A 22,005-nucleotide genomic window follows, 5' to 3' on the forward strand; every position below is an offset into this window, starting at 1 on the left:
AATAGAATTGATCAAGAAGTACTTAGGCAAGAACAATTTAATGAACAACTAGCAGCATGAGTTCATGTAGAAAGACTGTGGAATATTAACCAGACAGAAAGTGTGAGTACAAGCAGAGTCAGCCAAAGGAACCTGAATGTCTATTTAAAATTATACAATAGCCATTGAAAAAGTGTCTTAAAATAATCCTGTAAGGATAAATATAAAATTAACTTTTGGCTGACATACTAGAAAAGACAGGACTTCATTTAAAAAAACTTCCTAGACAGAAGAAACCTTCAACACAACCACGCTTCCACCACTGGATTCAAAGTGGTACATATGAGTGCTGATGGTATTACTTCAATACTCTTACTCCATCTCCCAACAATCAATTGCTCAAACTTTGCTAATAAGTGGTTTTCAAGCCATCCAAATGTGGACTGTTTATACAGGCTGTCTTTGTGAAATGCCTCCAGCATGAAACTAGTGTAGATGAAATCCTGACTAGATGACAGCTCTTAGCAACACAGGGGCAGCAGGTGAGTGCATCAAGTTTTTCTTTTTTAAAGATAATTTGCTTATGTGTAGGGAAGTATTTTGGGGCTGCGTGGTCAAGTTAAAGATTCTAAATGGGCCAGAGGAAGCTTCATTCATTAGCAATTATCCCCAACCCAGTGGAGCTCAGATCAGCTATAAACATCTCCCCTATCAAAGACATGCCTTTCACTGATTAGGGAGGAGCCTTCTGCTTGGACCAGGAATCCTGCAGCTCAATCAGCAGGGCAAGAGTGTATCCTAGGCCAGCATGGGTGTTCTCAAGATGGCCGGATGCCAAAGAAGCATCAGCCAAGTGGGCAGCCTGATATCATGACCTCTGTAGTGAGTAAAGGACAGCCAGCATGATTGTGTGAACGAACAATCTGACAGTCAACAAAGAGCCACCCAACAAAATTGAACCAAAACAAGAAATGTGGTGGAAAATATTTAGGTTGTACTATTCTAAAGACAATGGGAACTTAACTAAAATTGAGATAGCCTAATCTCCTTATCTTTCCTCAACCAGTTAAATTCAAACACTATTTTACAAACGTCACTCATTTTGCTAGAATTTTTAATCTGAAAGTCTGTTGAATTCTTTATATGGGTCAAAATATATCCTGCTTGCCACCCTAAATACCTACCCTGTTCTTCCTAAATACTTCATTTCTCAGCACCTCCATCTTTTTAGCAATTATATAAAACTTCCTTCTTTTAAATTAAATATTTAATAAATTTATACAACTCTTATGTGTGTCAGTTCCTCTATCCAGAGTATGATGTATCTATTCAATGATTATTAATAAAAATGTTCATAGGGGCACTGAAGTGGCTCAGTCAGTTAAGCGTCTGACTCTTGGTTTCGGCCCAGATCATGCTCTTAGGGTTCTCAGATCCAGCCTTGTGTTGGGCTCTGCCCTCAGCGAGGAATCTGCCTGAGATTCTCTCTCTCCCTTTCCCTCTGCCCCTCCCCCAGCTCTCTCTCTCTCTCCCTTTCTCAAATAAATAAATCTTTAAAAAAATAATGATGTTCATAGATTTAAAACACGCACATATTACAACTCCCTTGTTAGGAATTTTATTTGTGTAGTATTTTTTCACTCTTTCTTATCATCTATCAACATTTTTATTGGTTAGTATACTAACCTTGCTTTTTTTTAGAAAGTGAAATTAATTCAATACTAAAGTGATCCATCTCATTTATTATATCTGACTTAATCTCTAAAGTTAAGAATAGCTTTATTCCTATTAGTTTTTCCCTCATTCCTCATGAACATTTAAATAATTTTTAAATGTTTAATCATAGTTAAAGTCAGATAGAATAACATATTTTACTCTTTTAGATTCATCCAAGCCTCTACAAATTATATTTCACATTTGCCAGCTTACTGGATAACATTTATTGGGCTATCCTTATGCTCTGGTGAGTTACAGAACCTTACAAATATTCATTCTCTATCTTTATAAATGAAGGTAATAAGAAATAGTAGAAAGGCTGTCTAGTTAATGATATATGAAGTTTATAACTCTGTTTTTTAAGAGGTAACATCTGTAAAAAGGTATAAAATAGAAGGGGGAAAACAGTTGTTTACTCACGCTACGTATTAGTTTCTGAGAGTATACTATATGGAAAATTTAAATAAATTTCCTGAGACATTGATCCTCATTATAATACATAGCATTGTAAAACTCATTTATACTTAATGAGGCTATCTATCTACATGCTCCAGTCAAGGATATTCAACAACGCTCTTTTATTGTCATAGTCATCTCTTTCTCTATATGCCTGTAAAATTATTTAAAGCAGGGATATCAATTTTGGTAAAGTACATTGAGTAAGACAGACCCCTATCTTATCAAAAAGACTTTTTAGAACAGTGGATATATTTGAATAATTGGACAACATACATGCTTAGAATTAATGGGGTTAACTTTTTTTAAAAGCTAACATTTGTTTAAATACTAACTATAGAACAGGCACTATTCTATTTGCTTTACATGTATTATTTCATTTAATCCTCATTCACAATGAGTGAGATACTAATAGTACTCACATTTTACTAATGATTAAACTCAACCATAAAAAGGTTAAATAACTTGCTCAAGTTCACATAACTTGTAAACAGAATATTGGAAAACCTTATTTTAAGGAAAGATCTAGATGTCCACTGGTTTGGCCAACCTTCACTGATGGCTCTTAAGAAAATGGAAAATGGACTCCAGGTCTCTAAACATCTCTTTCAAGAAAATCATGCTACTTTATATATTCAAAAACAGTCGCATAAATTCAAAGGAAAAAGTGGTAACTTCTGGCAGATGTGAGTGGGAAAATTAAAAACTGGCATGTGATCTGCGTCTTTGAGGATAACCAAGTTTTCAAATGGCAAAGGTTGGAAGGTAGTCTAGAAATGCATCAATATGGGCAAAAAGATGGAAATTAAAAAACCTAAAGAGATGTGAAAGGCACATCTGAGAATCTAGGAATAGAGGTAAAAATTTCAAAAGCTGCAGAGAGAGAAATTGGAATCAAAATGAAGTTTTTTCTGTAAGTTTAAACTTCATGAGGCTTAATGATATATTCTTTGAGAAAAATTTTAGAATAAGAGAAATACAGAAAATGTTGGTTTTCTTCCATTTTGAGTAACGTAAGTGGCCATTTGCATGAGTTCCAATTTACAATTGCCAGGAGCTATACAATGAATTCACTTAAAAGTACTATACATAGGATAAGAGTATACGATGTGATGTCTTACCCAATGTTCTCTGAGACAATAAACCAAAGGACATGCAGTAGCAGATTAGGGCAATGTTTGCCATAGTATCTATCTGAAAAGCATGGCTCTATTCTCTTAGCACTTCTACAGTCACTAGAATGGACCTTCGTTTACATTGCAAATATTTATGTATGTTTATAACACTGTCTCCTCATATAAATGCAAAGTACTGAATTGTCATAAATATGACAACCAGCTGCATATTCTAAATCATAGGCATGCCCTAGAGTACAGGTATAGGCACACTCATGTGGCTTAGTGTTCAAGTTTAGTGACAGCAAAATGTGTCCACACAGACGTTTCTTGCTCTCCAAACAGTTCCTGTGCTAAGCTCCCTACCTTCTAGTTCACCCTGCTATACTGATGTAATTGTTACAATAAACTTTGGGTAACATACACAAGCATAAAAATCAAATATCCTCTAAAAGTATCCATAAGTATGACCTTCAAACAATCACTGTATGCATTTTAGTGAAAGTAATCCATTTTTCTATGCATATACATGTATATATTTGAAACTGGGCTTCAAAATCCGTGTCTCTAGTCATAACTCTAAGACTCACCTTTATGTATAGGATCAGTGTGGTATTATATCCAGAAAAGCCAAGTGTTTAAAACCATACTATTACTCAGCTGATTCATCACAATAATAATGATGCCATTAATTTCTTGGGAATTTTTCTTCTCATCTGTTTGTTTCTGGTGATATAATATCCCTAAGATCCAAGCCCACCCTTTCAAGAAGTTTCACCCCAAACAGATGACTCTCTAAGGAACTTCTGGTCCTCAAAACTATCACCATTTCTAAAACCAAGCTGGAATTTAGTACAGGCAGGATTTATAGCATTAAATCGATTTAAAAATATAAGGCTCTCCTGAACCTCATATAATAATTACAGGAACATTGGGGCGCCTGGGTGGCTCAGATGGTTAAGCGTCTGCCTTCGGCTCAGGTCATGATCCCAGGGTCCTGGGATCGAGCCCCACATCGGGCTCCCTGCTCCTTGGGAGCCTGCTTCTCCCTCTGCCTCTCTCTCTCTCTCTCTCATGAATAAATAAATTTTAAAAAATTTTTTTAATCTTAAAAAAAAAATTACAGGAACATTTCCAAATTTCACTCAGACTCTGGCATTTGGTTGTCACATTAGTTGAAAAGACTATTCATTCTCCATTGAATTGTCTTGGTACCTTTATCAAAAATCAATTGACCAGAATATGCTAGAATTTCTGGACTCAATTATATTCCATTGAAATGTATATCAATCATTATGCCAGTAAAACCCTGCTTAAGTTATTACAGCTTCATAGTAAATTTTAAAATCAGGAATGTGAGTCCTCCAACTTTGCTCTTCTTCTTCAGGATTGTTCTGGACATTCTGTGTCTCTCGCACTTCCATATGAATTCTAGGATCATCTTAATTTCTTCAAAAATAGCTTGTTGGGATTTTGATTGAGATTGTGTTTAATCTGTACGTTATGGGGAGATTACTGCCATTTTAACAATATTAAGTCTTCCAATCCATGAACATAGAATGTCATTCCTTTGTTTAGGTCTAATTTAATTTCTTTCAATGTTTTATGGTTTTCAGAATACCAGTTTTACACCTTTTTAGTTAAATTTATTCCTAAGTATTTTATTTTTTTGATCTATGGTAAATGCAATTTTTTTTCTCATTTCATTTCTGGACTGTTCCTTGCTGAACATGCCTATTAGCTCTAATAGTTTTTTAATTGATTCCTTAGGATTTTCTAAATGCAAGATCATGTCATTTGCACATAAAAATACTTTTACTTCCTTTCTAACCTAGATGACTTTTATCTCTTTTTCTTGCCCAATTGAGCTGGCTAGAACTTGTAGCACAATGTTGAATAGAAGTGAGGAGAGCTAACATTCTTACCTTATTCTTGATCTTAGATACAAAAACATTCAGTCTTTCACCATTAAGTAAGATGTTAGTTTTTCACAGATGGACTTTACAGATTAAGTTCCTTTCTAGTCCTAGTTTGTTGAGTACTTTTATCATGAAAGGGTGTTGAGTTTTGTCAAAGCTTTTTCTGATTTATTAAGATGATCCTGTGGTTTTTGTCCTTTATTCTACTGATATGATGTATTACATCAATTGACTTTCAGGAAACTAATCTTGCATTCCTGGGATAAATCTCCCTTGATCATGGTGTATAATTGTTTTTATAGGTTACTGGATTCAATTTGTTAATATTTTGTCGAGGATTTTTACCTACATTCATAAGAGATATTTATCTGAGTTGTCTTTTCTTCTGATGTCTTATCTGGTTTTAGTATCAGGGCAATACTGGCCTGATACTAAAGGGTTGGGAAGTGATCCTCTTTTGTTTTTTGGAATAGCTTGTGAAGAAATTCTATTAATTCTTCCTTAAATATTCGGTCATTATTTCGTTCTTTAACTTTTTCTATTTTTATACTTTTAAACATGCACTCTGATAGCATGTCCAATAGGAGGACATAAATGTCCAGCCTTTCACTCTGTAAACCTGAAATTAATATATGGTATCTATGATCCACAACAGTATTGTCAAAGTTTGAGTTACAGGAAAGAGAAGTTCACTAATTCCTCCTTAAAAAGTTTTCCAAGTTTAAAAAAAAAAAAAATAGTTGGGAAACATTTATTTCGGGCGTGAACTGTTTCTCCTGTTCCCCCCAGCTCTCTCCCATTTCGCGACCCTCCCCAATGCAGAGTTCCGAACCACGTGCGCACAGATCTGATAGGTGACACTGGGGTACGATTGTGGCATCCTCCCGCTTCCGTCAGCATCTGGAGGGGGAGGAGGTTGGGCCAAGAGGGTCTCCAGAGGCGGAGCGGAGGAGGAGAGAATGCAAAACAGTGCCTCGTCCCTGGAACCTACGGAGGAGCAACGCCCCTCGCTATAAATTCAGAGCTGCCTCACCGCGGATGATTCCAGCTCTTGTCAGCCAGGGCCCCAGGCAGTGGCGACAGGCACGGCTAGCAGCTCTGCCGTGCTAGGGCGGTGATTGATGGGGAGCAGCCCAAGCGAACCCCAGGAGTGAGGGCGCACCGCAGGGACGCGGAAGCGGCGGGCGGAAGCCCCGCACCAGCGCTGCCAGCTTGCGGTCCGACCTGGGCTCAGCGCCCTGGGCGCGGGTGAGTCGACACCGACTCCCATGCCGGGTTTGGGGGCTGTGGGCCGGGGCTGATCAGTTTCATGTCAAGGCGTCCTAACTGCGGGTGCTGTGCTGGTAGGCTCCCGGGGACGAAGGAGAGAGCGAGCTTAGTTCCGGACGGCGCCCACCGGGAACTGGCCGCCCTTCCCCAAATCAGGTGAGAGGCGCCTGGGTTGCAGGGAACAATTTGAGACTGTTCGCTGCGTGCCCCCAAAATTTCATTCCGATTTGACCAGACTCTTTTGAGGACAAGCAAGATATCTTCAGAACTGGGATGCAACCACGTAAACTTTCTTCCCGAGGCTTTTCACCAACTCTTGTCCTTTCACTGTATCTTGAGTGAGACGCCGGTATAACTCCGCGGGGCGTCCATTTAAAAGTTGTGCTATTTCTAAGGTGAAGTTCAGAGTGTCCCCAACCTCCCCCTCCGCTTCCAAGGCAAGACTCCAGCACAGCTCATTTCCCCCTCACCCCTCCCTGCAAACCATACTGGTGGGTCCTTGGTACTGGACACCGCCCCCACCTGGAGCAAACTCTTCCACCTTCAGGTGTTCCCAGGTGCCCTTTGATTCATCAGATTGGCAAGGGGGAGAAGCCGGGGCGTCTCCACACCCCAATCCCCACAGCCCTGGCCAGTACACGTTTGTAAGAGAAGCTCTTTTTGGCTCCCTTCCTCCACACCACCTCCTAGCATCCCATTCTTCAATTCTCTTAACTGCAGCCCAGTCTTTCTACACTGCCAGCCTGCTACTTCTCCCCAAGACCTCAGCACGTCTTTCCCAAAGCGTATCCTGCCCCACTGTGTTTGCGCAGCTAGTAGAGACCCCGCTATTAAACCCAGCTGGGGTTTCTTTACTTTTTCTTTGTTTTCTGGTGGTGTATCAGAAGTCCATGACAGGCCCTCAAAGCCCTCTCTTCTCAGTAAAAGTTTGGGTGCTCCTGTTCTCCTGGGATCGAATTTGTGACTTAGCTACATTTATTTCTAATGTCATTCAGAGAAGAGAAAGTAACAGTGAGGGATGTAAGAAATCTGGGACTCGACCGTTCTGTTTTATAACTTTGTTGAGCAACTTGTTTCTCCTAAAGGTACCTCATCCCCAACATGATTCTCTTGGTAGATACCATCTGAATGTCCTGGTTTATTTCCTTTAGCATAAGCTGTAACCTTTTGTAAGTCTTCTCTAAGAAACTGCTTCTCTGTCTCCTGCAGTGCTTCCCTAGCTCTAAAGACCCCACATAGATAATCTCTAGTTAGGTTGTGGTGGATTCTGCCACCCTCACAGGCAGACAGTGGAGGGGCAGGGAAGCGCCAGGAGCAGGGAATGGGGAGACCCACTTAAATGGCTGTGTACTATTAGGAGAGTTATTTCACAACTCTGAACCTCAGGTCCCTGCCCTTGAGGTTCCCTCCAGTGATAAAATTCCTTGATTCCTTTTGTTTCCTAGTTATTTGCTTAAAAAATAATAGTCTAAAATAATTACCCATTTAGCCCATGTTTGGGACTCTCAAAACTCTTTAAATAACTGTCCTGGTAAATTATCTATTCTGAAAATCATTATGTTTCCAGGGCTGGCTCCAAGAGTCCAACTCCCTCCCCCCCAGATTATGGCTGGCAGTTCCCATAACCTGGTTTATGTACTCAGGGAGTGTACCCCCAGTTGCCAGGTCTCAGCATTTATTAAAGTTTCACAGTTATTAGTGTCAAATCTGTCATCTCCTCTCTCTTTTTTTTTTTTTCCTGACTTCATTGTTCTTTGTGCCCATCATGAAACCTCCATTTCTGGTAAGGCTTTTCTTTGACTTAAACTGAATCAAATGCTCCATCATCCAACTCAGAAGAAAGCTGGTTTTCTTCCACTGGTTCCACTGATGCCAAAGGAAGACTTAGCTTCCTTGAGATGTATAAAGTGCCTTTCAGTCACTTTTGCTTCGCCAATGCTCCCCATCCCAAGAGTTCTAAGCCTAAATCTTTCCTGTCACTCTCTAACCCTGGTTCAGTGTTCAAAAAAGAAACAATCTGTGGATTGTTCAGGTTTCTTACACTGTGTTTTTTTTTTTTCTAGTTTGAAGTAAGAATTGTGTGTGTGTACATTTTTTGGTTTGTTGCGGCTGCTTATTACTGTTGTTGCTACCATCACTAATTATTTGCCCTATGCAGGAGGAAAAAGAGTGAAAGAAAATTTAATCTGCTACTTCCCCAAAGCCCCGGTAAAATACTTAGCTGAGAGAAGTCTAAATCTAATAGTTTAAATGTATGATGCATGTTTTCTGTAGTTTTATCTGTGCCACCACATCCTTTTCAAGCAAATAACAGATTTGCTGTATTTTGTTTTCAAATTTGTTACAGGAACCTAGACTAAGTCCCATAACACCTGTATGTTTTGGCTGCCTGATGCAGGCTCCCAGCCTTTAGCCCCACACTCATTAGTTTACCTAGTGCTTTGCCTGCTCAGTCATGACTGGGCTATGCCAGAGAGTCTCCCAAGTAAGCTAGCAAATTAAGAATTTTATTTAGATGTTTGAAGTAAATCCAAGTGTTGTAAAGATTAGAAAGCTGTCTTAAAGACACATTGTGGCAAATAACAAATATAGAGCCAGACCAGCAAACTATGAGAAAGCAGTCAAGGCCAGGTTAGGAATGCTCTTCTCCCATGTTATCTAGTAAACTGGACAAATCACCTTTTAAACTCATCGCCACTGAAAAGTGCTATTATTTTTCTTCAAAATAGTTCTAAGCCATCCCTTTCAAAACTGCCTAAAGTCACTGGATTGCATGGTTTGTGTTCCTTGCCATGTAGTTACTTATTAAAATAGCATATCAAAGTTCCCATAAGCAAAAGTAAGTTTTGTTCCACTTCCAGCCTAAATTTAGCTGTCATTTTACTTTTTTTATTAATTATATGAATTTTAACTACCAAAATTCAACTTTTCGATGACTTAATATATAAAGCTATCTTAAATCAAGGAGTGTCTATAGGGATTTAAGGTAATATTCAACTGATTTGACAAATAACTACTGTTACCCTATTGAAGCTCTAAAATACATCCAAAATAAATAACAGCCAAAAAAACAAAAAAATCAACAACTAAAGAGCTATACATGAGTTATACATTTGCCAAATGTTTTATTAGTCAGTGGTTATTTTAATGAGAAATTTGACAATTGGAAATAGAAAACAAAGTATAGTCATAGAAATGACAAGTGAATCTTGATCTTAGTCATTGTATTAACATTGCAAGTTTTGCTATCTGATTTTTTATTCTCTGTAGCAGATGGTCACAAGGGAAAATAATTCCTTTGAGAGTTAAAATCAATCTTTCAAATATTTTACTGACAGAATTCACTATATGCTGTAAATATCATGACTTCTGTATTTTACATTATTCTTATAGCTCAATTTAGAAGTTTTTATTTGTCTGGTTCCTAAATAGGTGCATCATCCAAATGTCTTAAGTAGAAATAAATGTCTAGAATTTGCCAGAGATTACCAGAGTTTCCTTCCTATATCTAAGAATATTTTAAATTGTGTTGCTAGTCTCACATTTAATTACTTTTCTAACATTTAATAGTTTAGAAAATGGGTGAAGAAATGGGTATGCTTTGTTTTTCCCAATCACATTGTGCCTTCATATTCCAAGTCCTAAGTCTAAATGTCCTTAAAATTTTAAATCATGGAATTAATAATCATTCAGTTTGGGTCAAGTTTTATATGATTTCTTGTTCACTTTATACACATATAAGCTGTTTTATTCTTCACCAAATGATGTTAAAACTTATTTAGATCAGTGGATTTAAGTACTTTGAATGGTTAACTTCAGAGTGAGAATACTGGAGAACACACATATGATTGTGTACTATTAAAAAGAGTTTATGGGGGCACCTGGGTGGCTCAGTTGGTTAAGCGACTGCCTTCAGCTCATGATCCTGGAATCCCGGGATCGAGTCCCGCATCGGGCTGGGAGTCTGCTTCTCCCTCTGACCCTCCTCCCTCTCACGCTCTCATTCTCTCTCTCTCTCAATAAATAAATAAAAATCTTTTTTAAAAAATAAAATAGTTTATGATTGCTAATTTGCTCTCTACGATGTCTTTAGATATTTACCAATTAATATTAATCAAAGCTCCTCTATCCACCTTGGAAAATAAAGAATTGTATGTATGAAATGTATCAACAATAGAAGATACTTACAGAGGAAATACTATGGATCTCAGTGATATTAGCTCCTTAAGAATACTGAAGTATAAAAATGGTCTTTGGCCTAGAGAGATGTTGGTCAAGCTGAGTACATATTTGGATATGAGTCTCTCCAGGCATCTCCGTGACACTGGGGTGGGAGGCCATTTTAAAACAAGCCTCGGGCGCCTGGGTGGCTCAGTTGGTTAAGCAACTGCCTTCGGCTCAGGTCATGATCCTGGAGTCCCGGGATCGAGTTCCGCATCGGGCTCCCTGCTCAGCAGGGAGCCTGCTTCTCCCTCTCACCCTCCCCCCTCTCATGTACTCTCTCTCATTCTCACTCTCTCAAATAAATAAATAAATCTTTAAAAAAAAAAAAAAGAAAAACAAGCCTCCTTCCGTCCTACTTTTCAGACCAGGTGAAATGTCTAATGTGGTCACATTGTTTGATTCCAGCCACTTCACAACTTTCCCTTCCTTAAGGGAGTATACCTCCTTTGATAATATATGCACCACATCCAATGCATCCTTGTATTCTATTACTAAATGCTCCACAAATCACTTTCTTGCTTGCTTATTATTTGTTTTCAGCTAAAGCCATGGAAAATGTTAAATACATTTTTCAGATCCCCATATTTTAGAAGAGATACACTAGAGAGGAACCATTTTCCTAACCTCCTTGAGTATAGTATCCTATTAGACACAATAAAATGACTTGAAATTGATGCTTTACTCTTACTAATTGGGGAACTAACTACTATTTTTTAGTCTAAAGCTGTAAAGACAAGGGGAAAGTAGAGGAAAGAGTAAGAAAAGGAGAAACAGAATAAAAGTTGAAATGGCAAATCAGTGGTTCTTAGGGCATTAGGGAAAAGGTAAGGCAAGCATGTTACAATTACCTGGGAGGCATTTTAAATCCGTATATATTGTCTAAACTTTACTTATTCCCATTGCCCCTACTGAGAACCACTGTACTATAAATTAGGAGCAACCATCCACAATTACCTCAAGTGTCAAGGCAAAGATCAGCATCATGGGCATCATGTGGGAGCTTGTTAGAAATGCAGACTTTCTGACTCAACCCAGACCCATTGAATAAGAATCTGCATTTTAACAAAATCCTCAGGTGATTCAAATGCACAGTGAAGTTAGAGGAGTCCAAGTGTACAACACCTAGGCCTTGTTTAGGATGATTACCTAGGGCACCTGGGTGGTTCAGCAGTTAAGCCTCTGCCTTGAGCTCAGGTCATTTCCCAGGGTCCTAGGATCCAGCCCCACAGGGCTCCTTGCTCAAGGGGGAGTTGGCTTCTCCCTCTGCCCCTCCCTCTGCTCATGCTTGTGCACTCTCTTGCTCTCTCTCTCATAAATAAATAAAATCTTTTAAAAAATAGAATGATTACCTAGAGGTTATTTTATTGGCTTTTTAATAAACTAACATTTTGACATAAAGCTAACATTTATTGAGCACAGATAATATGCCAAACACATTCAGCCTTTAATATTGTTTTTATTTAATCCTCACAACATCCCTATGAAATAGGCACTGCTTTATCCTCATTTTATAGATTAGGATACTGAGTAATAATGAGATAAGTAACTCACCCAAATGTGGTAACTGGTAAAGATTTAAACACAGGAATTTTGATTCCTGTGCTTTTAGCTGCCACCCCACACTGTCTACATTTGGCTGCCTGCTTTTTAAGGCCTCCTAATTATTTGAGAATTTACTTAACATTATAATTTGAAATCAAGTTCTGTTTCATCGAAAAAAAACAAGATCTATTCCATTTTAGTTATAACATTTGCCTGTCATCTTACCTTTAAGTGCAATAATAAAGGATTCTAGGAATTCCTTCTTTAGTTGGGAAATAAATACTAAAACTATAACAGCTCATTATTTAAAACTTAAGATTTGATATCTCTGTGTTTTCTCATAACTTACCTAAAATTTACTCTTTTTACCTTTTGGTGTTCTGATGCTATTAAAAAAAAAAAAGTTTTCTCTTGAACAAGTGATTCCCTACCTACACAAATTATTCAGCCTTCCAACTCAAATTATAGAACACTCTTTCAGCTTTAATATGAACATTTATCTACAAGCATGGTTCACAAAACTAGTTGAATATAGTTACTAATCAATCAGTCTGCAAGCAAATGGTGACTTCTTTTAAGCCAGTGACTCCCCAGATGATTAAGTCTCTGAACAATTTCTCCTAGTGCATGTAGATTCTCCAAGAGCTGTCAGTTGGATCTGTCCAAAAGCCTGTTGTTCTGACAGGGGCTCATTGATGTTGATCAAAAGACAGAGGTGAGTCTGGGTTCCCTGTGATCATGTTTGAGAGGAGAGGTGTGTCAACATGACTGAGCAGCTACAATTTTCCCAGTGATAAAGGGACATCCTTAGGAGATAGAACTTCACCAGCTGCTTAGATCTGGAACTTTAGGCAGCACTAACAGTACAGTGTCTAATTTGTAACTTATGGCTTAGGACACAATCAACCCAGAGCTGCCATAATGCCAAGTTGTACGGGCCTAGCGGGGCGGGAGTGCCCAGGAGACATACTGCACATAGCAGCAGAATTCCTTAGAGCTAATAAATGATCAAATACCAGTGATTCTCTTATGACCCTTTACAGTCCTGCTGGTCTCACTGAGCCCAAATACTTGTGACTGCCGCTGCACAGAATCTGCACCAGGTTTTCTTCTAAATAAACTGAAAAACATAGCATTTCTACCAGTAAACTTCATACATTTATACCTTTATCATCACATACACTTTTCTTCACTTTTTGACCCAAACTCTTCTCGTTATCCAATTCAAATGCATTTTACATGCTTCTAAATCTGTGTAGTATGCCACTAGAACAAGAATATTCCATTAACCGAGCTTTAGTAATCTTTCTGTTCAAATGATGTCACTTCACATAAAACACATTGTACCATGATGGATCCCAGCCCTTAACCTTCACACAGTTAATTGCTGCCACTTTATCAGGAATGGAAAAGAATCGGATGTGATTCCTACGTAATGATTTCTTGAATGTGTTCTGGCATTTGATCTACTGGGTTAATAGAATAAATTTTTAAGAGAAACACAAATCTATTCTTTTAAGTTCCTATTAGATTAAGCCATATGATGGGACATTATATAGTCATTTTTACATATTTAATAATATTTAATAGCAAGGAAAGATAATCATAAGTGAATAGAGCAATATAAAAACATAAATCATGAGAGTGATCCAACGTGTGTGTGTGTGTGTGTGTGTGTGTGTGTGTGTGTGTGTGTTTGGGAGATTCTTGTCAAGTTGCCATTATGGCCTTATTGGGTCATTGGTATTCTAATGAAAATAGTTATACTAGCACTGATGTGTGGTTAAAATCACTGATATATTTTTTAAATGTCTGCATCTTTGTAAACCAGATAAGACTAGGAAAAATATATAACAAATCTTAAAATCTTTTGAGAGTTATTAAGATCAAGGCTAAGATCAAAAGTGACTTTTTTCTTTCCCTTATTTTTTGGTATGTGCTTTCAAAATCTCTATTACTTTTATACTTCTTACTTTCTGTTTGTCTCAGAATATCTATTACTTTCCCTCCAACTAACTCTAGATCTCGGATCTTTAGACAACTGCTACTAACTCTGTAGAGAAGGATACTGGCAAATCCGATGCTTTCTCTGATTTTTTTTTTCCTAAGATACACTAGTGCCTTATAGGAGTTCACAAGGTTTATACCATGGTGGTATTTCTTGTAAGAGAAATAATCTTGTGGGAAATGTCTTATTGCTATAACAACAAAACCACTGAAATGCAGGGCTAAAAAGAGATTCTTCTAATGCCAAAATCATTCCAAATAAGAATGTTATATTAAAGTTGGTATACACTGTGGTTTAAAAAGTAACCTATACTATACCTATTGTCTTTTTGAATAACTCTTCAGATTTAAAAAATTTCTTACTTAAATATGTCCCCCAAATCCATAATGAAAATTACTGGTTAATTTGGATACATAAAAAATTAAAATGATCATATAGTAAAAAGGACCATAAACAAAGTCAAAAGATAAACAGGAACTTGGGAAAGCTATTTGCCACACATTACATGTAAAATGCTAGTTTCCCTAACATAACATAAGCTCTTTAAAATGAGAAACAGTGAACGACCCAATTGAAAAATGAGCAAAGGCCATTACTGGGAAAACTAGTAGAAGAATAACTACAAAAAATAAAAAAATAAACTCAACCTCATTCATAACTAAAGAAATGCAAATCAAGACAAATATATACTTTTCATTTATCAAACTGAGAAAAAAATTTGAGATTTGATAAAAGCCAGGTTGTTAGCATCATATATTGGTATAACCTTTATAGAGGACATTTTTGAAGTATCTCTCAAAACATGGACTATACAGTTTGCTTTAACAATCATTTTGAAACTTTTCTACTGATATATAGCTTTAAAAAAATGCATATGTATAAATAGGATCATTGAGGCATGTTCTTAAGCAGCCAAAAAGGGAAACTGAAAAAAAGAAGGCCGTAAGGCCCAGTAATAGGGGCCTGGTTGAATAAATCATCATGTATCAGTGCAATGAATGAAATATTGTATAGTCATCAAAATAAATGAGGCAGATGTATGTATACAGTATAGATAGTTCTAGCCATATTAAGTTTAACAAAAAAGCAAAGAGCAGAATAGTATGATGTATAAAATGAAAAAATATGGATATACACATTTGTATGCATGTGTGTGCTTTTTTAAAAGTCCTAAAAGGGGGCGCCTGGGTGGCTCAGTCGGTTAAGCGTGTGCCTTTGGCGCGGGTCATGATCCCAGGATCCCGGGATCGGGCCCCGCATCGGGCTCCCTGCTCAATGAGGAGCCTGCTTCTCCCTCTACCTCTACCTGCCACTCTGCCTACTTGTGATCCCTCTCTCTCTCTGTCAAATAAATAAAATCTTTAAAAAATAATAAAATAAATAAAATAAAAGTCCTAAAAGGATACATATGAAAGTGTTAGTAGTAAGTACCTCTAGGAAGTGGAACTGAGAGACCATTACAGAAGGCTAGGAGACATGAAGTTTTATTTTTATACTCTTTTATAACTTGACATTTATACCACAAGCATGTATCACTACACTGAGAAACAAAAACAGACATACAGAAAAAAAGATCTCTTAAAAAGATTTTTTTTCAATTCTTGTGCAATAACGCTTATATAGGTTTATATTAAAAAGAATCGTTTATCAAAGTTTATAGATTCACAAGTGAGTAATCTATTATGATATTTCTTATATTAGTAGTTATGTCTACAGAAGTGTCTTAGAATAAGATTGCACTATTTTACCCAAAAACATTGTTTTTCTCCTCTAGTGTGTATCTACAAGGGTATGGGGGAAGATGTTGACTATAACCAGGAAGAAGATGAAATCTCATGACAGACTGCCACTTGGTACAGCCTAACTCTCCATAAGGACAAACACATCCTTGATATGGGCCAAATGGTTTCATTCCCTTCAAAAACACATTCCAGCTGTAGTGTTAATACTTACTCTGTCAATTAAAAAATGAAAATCTGACCATATTCAGTGAATCCCATTAATCTTTTTTCTTTTCAGATTGAATACATGATAAATTGGTCTAAAATGGCTGGGGTTTCATCTGAATAAGACACGAAAGCCATCCCAGAAGTTCTGCATCCAGGTAACATGTCTTACACCTATAGCACTCTATCTGTCAGTGGTTTTTCTCTAATATGTCAACAGTGGAGGTAGCACAAGAAGCCACATACACCATTGTCTAGAGAGAGAAACAGAGGAAGCAGAAAAGAATGAAATTCCAGTCTTATCTCATCCCTTATATGCAGCTTAAGAACATATATATTTATATAATTTTAAATGTAAACAATGTTAGAATTACCATGATATTCATCTATTAATGTAAACCATGTGAGAGATTTGCAACCCCTTGGCAAGGATCTCCTTGTGGCCAGTGGTGGATTGTTCTTCATACTACGTAGGGCTTTCAGAGAACCAGGAAGGAAATGATTGTGTTCTCTCCTCAGCCACCCAATGGGGGATTTGGGCTCTATGAGGCACTCACTTCCAGAAGCACATGTCCAAAGACCATATGTCCAAGGACCATAAACCTTAAAACTTGACCTGCTCACCTTCAGAAAATCCAGATGTCTCTGAGTCTCATTCTTACAAAAGTTTCCCTTACTCCCGTAAGATATAGGCAGAAGGGCAATGTGGAATTGGAGACAAGGTACCCTTTAATACCTACAGTCTAGCCCTCTAGTAGGTATGAATCCCATGGAGTCATGCAGCTGGGCATTACACTCAGAATCTGAGGGGGCAGCGTTGGTAATCAGAGACTGCTCTGTCCTTCTATTTCCTGTCATGTGGCCCTGCCTGATATTTTTCATAAAAAGACTCCTGGATTTTCCAGATTAAAAGATTTTTTTCTCCTCACAAAAACTCAACTCAAGGAACAAGTCCTCGACCTCCTAAATTAACAGGGGAGACACTCCCTCCTCCCTCCAGGGAGAATAAAGAGAATAGCTTGTCCCCTTCTCAATATATTGTGATTACATTTTATCAAAGCATAAGATAGATAGGATAGGTGGTGAGTGGGTAGACAAATGTTAGAGGTGATTTTATTCTTCTTTGTTCCGTTGGCAAATGCAAAACAGTTGCTGGAAGCACTCCACGGTGGTATTAGGAAACTATTTAGGATTGCTTTAATCTTGGAGACAAAAATAGTAACATTCTACAGAGTTCTGTCACTGGAAATCTTTAGGTTTGGGGGGTTTTTTGTTTGCTTTTTCGAGGTGTAGTTAAGCTTAGAAATCTGGGCTGTACATGTTTTCAGCAAAAATCCAGCTCTAGAAAAAGTACATTGAAATATATGTCCTAAATAGGAAGCTTTATTTTACATCCAAAGAGTCCTGAACAGAAGGAACTCTGTCCATAATATTCCATCAGCCTTATAACAGAAGAAGCAAGACAGTGATCCGGGGGGGGGCGGGGGGGGTTCCTGATGGAACTGATTCTGTGAACAGCCTCCCTTCTCCTGTTTTGGAAGCTCTCAGTTTCTAACAGTCACACATTTGTAGCAAAACTTTCAAAATAATACGATGTTTTGCTTACAAATAACAAAACAGTGAAAAAAAAACACTATAATCTTAAACTTTTCAAACCATTAAGTTACAGATGAATAGGCAAAACATGCTTAATTCAAAGAAGTTATTTTTTGTTGGTTAAAGAACTGATGCTACACCAATTCTGCCACTAACTAGCAACTTTGCTTTTGGTTTCTTGTAAAATAATCTCTAGGGCCCCATCCCAATCCATGGGCACTCTACTGAAATACAAAAGGTGTGTTCAGAGTTTCTGAACGTTGCAGTGCCCATTTTACCAACTTACAACTAAAGAACTCTGACCTCTTATTGATTTAAACCAGTAATGTGTAAACAGCACTTCAGAGCTTGTTTAACAGGACCAAAAGAATTTAAGTTGAAATCTACTTAGGACAAATGAGGAAAACCAGGACATTTAAAAGAATAAATAAAGACCATATTCAGTGGCTTAAAATCTGTAGACCTGCACTGTCCAGTATGGTAGTCATGTGCCATGTGTGGCTATTCAAATGTAAATTAATTATCATTAAGTGAAATTAAAAATTCAGTTCCTCAGTTGTGCTAGCCACATTTCAAGTATTCCAATAGACACATATAATTAATGGCTACACTGTTGGCCAGCACAGATTTACATTTCATAGAAAGTTCTATGATACTATGGCTATAAACAACTTACTAATAATTGAAATGGACTTCCATTGTTACTTGGTAAGAAATTTTTATGCTCTTTTAAACTTATTTGGAAATTTTAAAGTATTTTTTAAGGGACGCCTGAGTGGCTCAGTTGGTTAAGCAACTGCCTTCGGCTCAGGTCATGATCTCAAGGTCCTGGGATCGAGCCCCGCATCGGGCTCCCAGCTCAGCGGGAAGCCTGCTTCTCCCTCTCACACTCCCCCTGCTTGTGTTCCCTCTCTCGCTGTCTCTTTCACATCAAATAAATAAATAAAATCTTTTTTTTAAAAAAAAAGTATTTTTTTAATTCTAATTTTCTCAGCGGTACATTATTTAGTATATAGTTTTTACAGTCCTTTTTTCTTTTTCCTATTTATTTGCATATTAAAATACATGGTAGTAAGTATCTCATGTACTCTTCTAAGGTTAGATGTTCTTGTTTACTTAAAAATCATGAGAAGAGGTACATGCAATTATATTGAACTAATATATAGCTGTTGGTATTTTTACCTGCATCACTGACATCTCCAAGTAAACAAAACTAAAAAAGATGTAGGATCATTTCTAAAGACCCACATATTTTTTTATTCTTTATATTCTGTGAGATTTTTTTCCTGCAATGATAGATATGTCTCAATTGTATTGACGTAACTACAGATGACTTAATATTTTTTTCAGAAATTGAAGAGCCAAGCAAAATAAGTATTAGATGACTTATTTCTTTTTTCTCTTTTTATAGAAATGCACAAGATATTAGAAGTCTCTATTTTTGTTTCCAAATTATATGTATCACAGAGAACAGTAGTTTGTTTTCAATTTTTAATTAATATGATCACCACCTGTTATAGTATATTCTGAAAGTTCTTAGTCACCATTTTTCCACTAATATGATCCCATTATTAAAATGTCAGTCTCAATTACTTTCTAGTCACTTATACCTAGTATTCAATTACATTTGGTTCCTGGGCTAATGGTTGTGTGTTACACAAGGCAAAAAATTAAAAACAAATTTGTCTTTGAGTCATCGAAGCATCAAGAATTTGAAATAGCTATATAACTATGAGAAAAGCATATAAATATCCAGCCTGTATTCCCTTTACACATTTAAGAGTATTATTTTTCAATAAAAGCATATATAATAAAAGTTTGCACCCAGTTTGGAATTATTGAGTATGAATCCAAGTCTTACCAATGAAAAAAAGGCAAAGCAAAGGGTAGTCATTTGAGGGGTGGTTCCTACAATAAACAAAAACATAGCTTTCTTTATAGAGTAACAGGTTTACTCCAAATAACCTATTATCTACAGTATATTCATAGAAACACTGTTCCTAGGCTTGAAAAATAGAGCTAGGTATGCTTAGCACATAACTGACCATACAGGAGACTCAAATTTAGGTTACTGTTAATATTTTTAATAATTAAAAGAGTTCAGAGAATTAGCATCAAAATGTGGAGGTTCTGTTTTGCTGGCAGGGAGAACCTTTGACTAGTACCAAAAATATTGTCATCCTTCCCCTTCAACTAGTCATTCCTTTTAAGACTTTTAAGAAGATTTAGACATGTAGGAAGCATTTTTTAAATTCCAGAAAGTACAAGATATCTTAGAAATGTAATAACACAACACAGATCTGGTAAAAGGTGGTTATCTGGAACTAGGTCTTGGGCACCTTTTCAGAACTTACATGCTAGGAGGCTCTGGGACAACAAGAAGAATGTCATACTGCAAGTCCAAAATCCAGTCAGGAACAGCCTTCCTCCTCCTCTCATGTAGGCAAGGCCAAAAAACTTCTACACACAGCATGGGTCACCATAGAAAGCAAACAGAGCTACTGTAGATAAAACTAGGCAGTGGGTAAAAGCTAGACCCTAAACCTTGGCTCCTCAGTGATGCTCCCAAGTCAAAGAGGAAGAACAAAATGGGCGTTTCACTGCTTCTGGTCCCTCTAGTATGGTCAGTGTACACAGCAGGAGGATAAAACAATTGTCTTAACAGTGTAAAGCAGGTAGTCCAAACTCCTTTGGCAGTGTGAAAGCAGTGCAAATTGGAGTCACTGATGACAACAGCTTCTCATGTGATATATGTAATACTAATAGGTCAGCCATATTTTATTTGACTCCAAACCATTAATGAATGCTTGTCTTCATTTTACAAAGAACCTATTTATCTATACACAGTTGAACAAATAGGGAGCTTTAAAAATGAACCTATTTGTGAGAACCCACTGCCCACAACACATCAGCTTGGTGGGACAATTGAAGTAGTAGTAAGCTCCTCTTAGATTTCTGCTAGAATTTAGACTTGATTAGATGGATGAATTAGACAGAACTTACTACCTGAATTAAAGAGTGAAAAATAGAATATGTACCAATTAAGTGAAAGAAAATTCATACTATGAATAAAATAAATGTCAATAAATTAAAATTTTTTATTTTAGCTTCCTTAAGATATATGACAAATTTAACAGACCTAATTTAACATCTCAAAATGAAGAGATCTAAGTAACCTGTTTATGATTTTTATCTTCTTAGGAAGATGTTTGACATCTTTAATTTTCATATTTAATCAAATTTTTTTCTGTTTTCAGTTTCTATGGTGTCACTATCCATCAACTCATATTGGTTGAGTGTGTGTGTGTGTGTGTGTGTGTGTGTGTGTGTGTGTGTGTGTGTATCCCAAGAGAAAGTAATTCTGCAATCCTCCTCAGCAATTCATTCTAACAATGAAGAACCCTTAAGCTAAACAGAATAATTCATTTCACAGGAAACTTTTATTCTTGTATAATTAGTTTTAGTTAACTTTATTAATGAAATGTCGCAAATCAATTAGGTTTGCAATAATCAGATGCTGAGGACCCAAGAGGGGCCATAACTCTCACAAGAGGGGAAGGTGATATACAATTTAGTTGGGAAGCAAATGTAATTAGATTTGATCAGTTGAGTATTCCTATCCTGATTGGAGTCGGGCACATACCCAGACCTGAGTACATAGTTAAAAAGAAGTAGAAAAAAACAATGTGACTTAGAAAATGTCTTCATGGTCCTGTCAGCCACATACTGACAGCTAAAGTGGGCCTTTGAAACCACAGGTAGACACATTTTCTTCAGACAGTGCTATCTTTTAAATTAATTTTTCAAATTAATTTGTAAGTAGGCAATATATAAACTTTCCTGTTTATCACAGACCCCATCGTTACCTAACGCCTTACAAAGGTGCTTCATATATTTATTTAATTGCTCAAATCTTGAGGACATTTCAGTTTAAAACTATTGTGATCTAGAAGTTGGTTATTGAATGGGTATTGGTTAATCCTAAAGTTTCTTCCTCAGACTCTAAAATAAAAATATCAAATAAAATGTCATGATACGGGCGCCTGGGTGGCTCAGTTGGTTAAGCGACTGCCTTCGGCTCAGGTCATGATCCTGGAGTCCCGGGATCGAGTCCCGCATCGGGCTCCCTGCTCGGCAGGGAGTCTGCTTCTCCCTCTCCCACTCCCCATTTGTGTTCCCTCTCTCGCTGTGTCTTTCTCTGTCAAATAAATAAATAAAATCTTTAAAAAAAAAAA

The 22,005-nt window shown here is 37.1% G+C and overlaps 1 protein-coding gene across 3 annotated transcripts in view; it reads left to right on the plus strand.

Moving 5' to 3' along the window:
• Positions 1 to 455: 455 nt before the first annotated feature.
• Positions 456 to 22,005, plus strand: part of AGTR1 (angiotensin II receptor type 1) — a 46,158-nt gene continuing 24,608 nt past the window's right edge. The window contains exons 1-2 of one of the 3 annotated variants that reach the window (XM_031039923.2): positions 456 to 521; positions 16,248 to 16,332. The gene's annotated coding sequence lies outside the window, so the exon portion shown is untranslated. Of the gene's footprint in view, positions 522 to 6,210; positions 6,434 to 6,534; positions 6,611 to 16,247; positions 16,333 to 22,005 lie in introns of those variants that run through there. The other 2 variants (XM_031039917.2, XM_081827505.1) reach the window with 2 other exon arrangements.

Source organism: Leptonychotes weddellii, chromosome 1 (genome assembly GCF_054177405.1).
Source record: "Leptonychotes weddellii isolate Sample4059 chromosome 1, ASM5417740v2, whole genome shotgun sequence".
Classification (NCBI taxonomy): domain Eukaryota; kingdom Metazoa; phylum Chordata; class Mammalia; order Carnivora; family Phocidae; genus Leptonychotes; species Leptonychotes weddellii.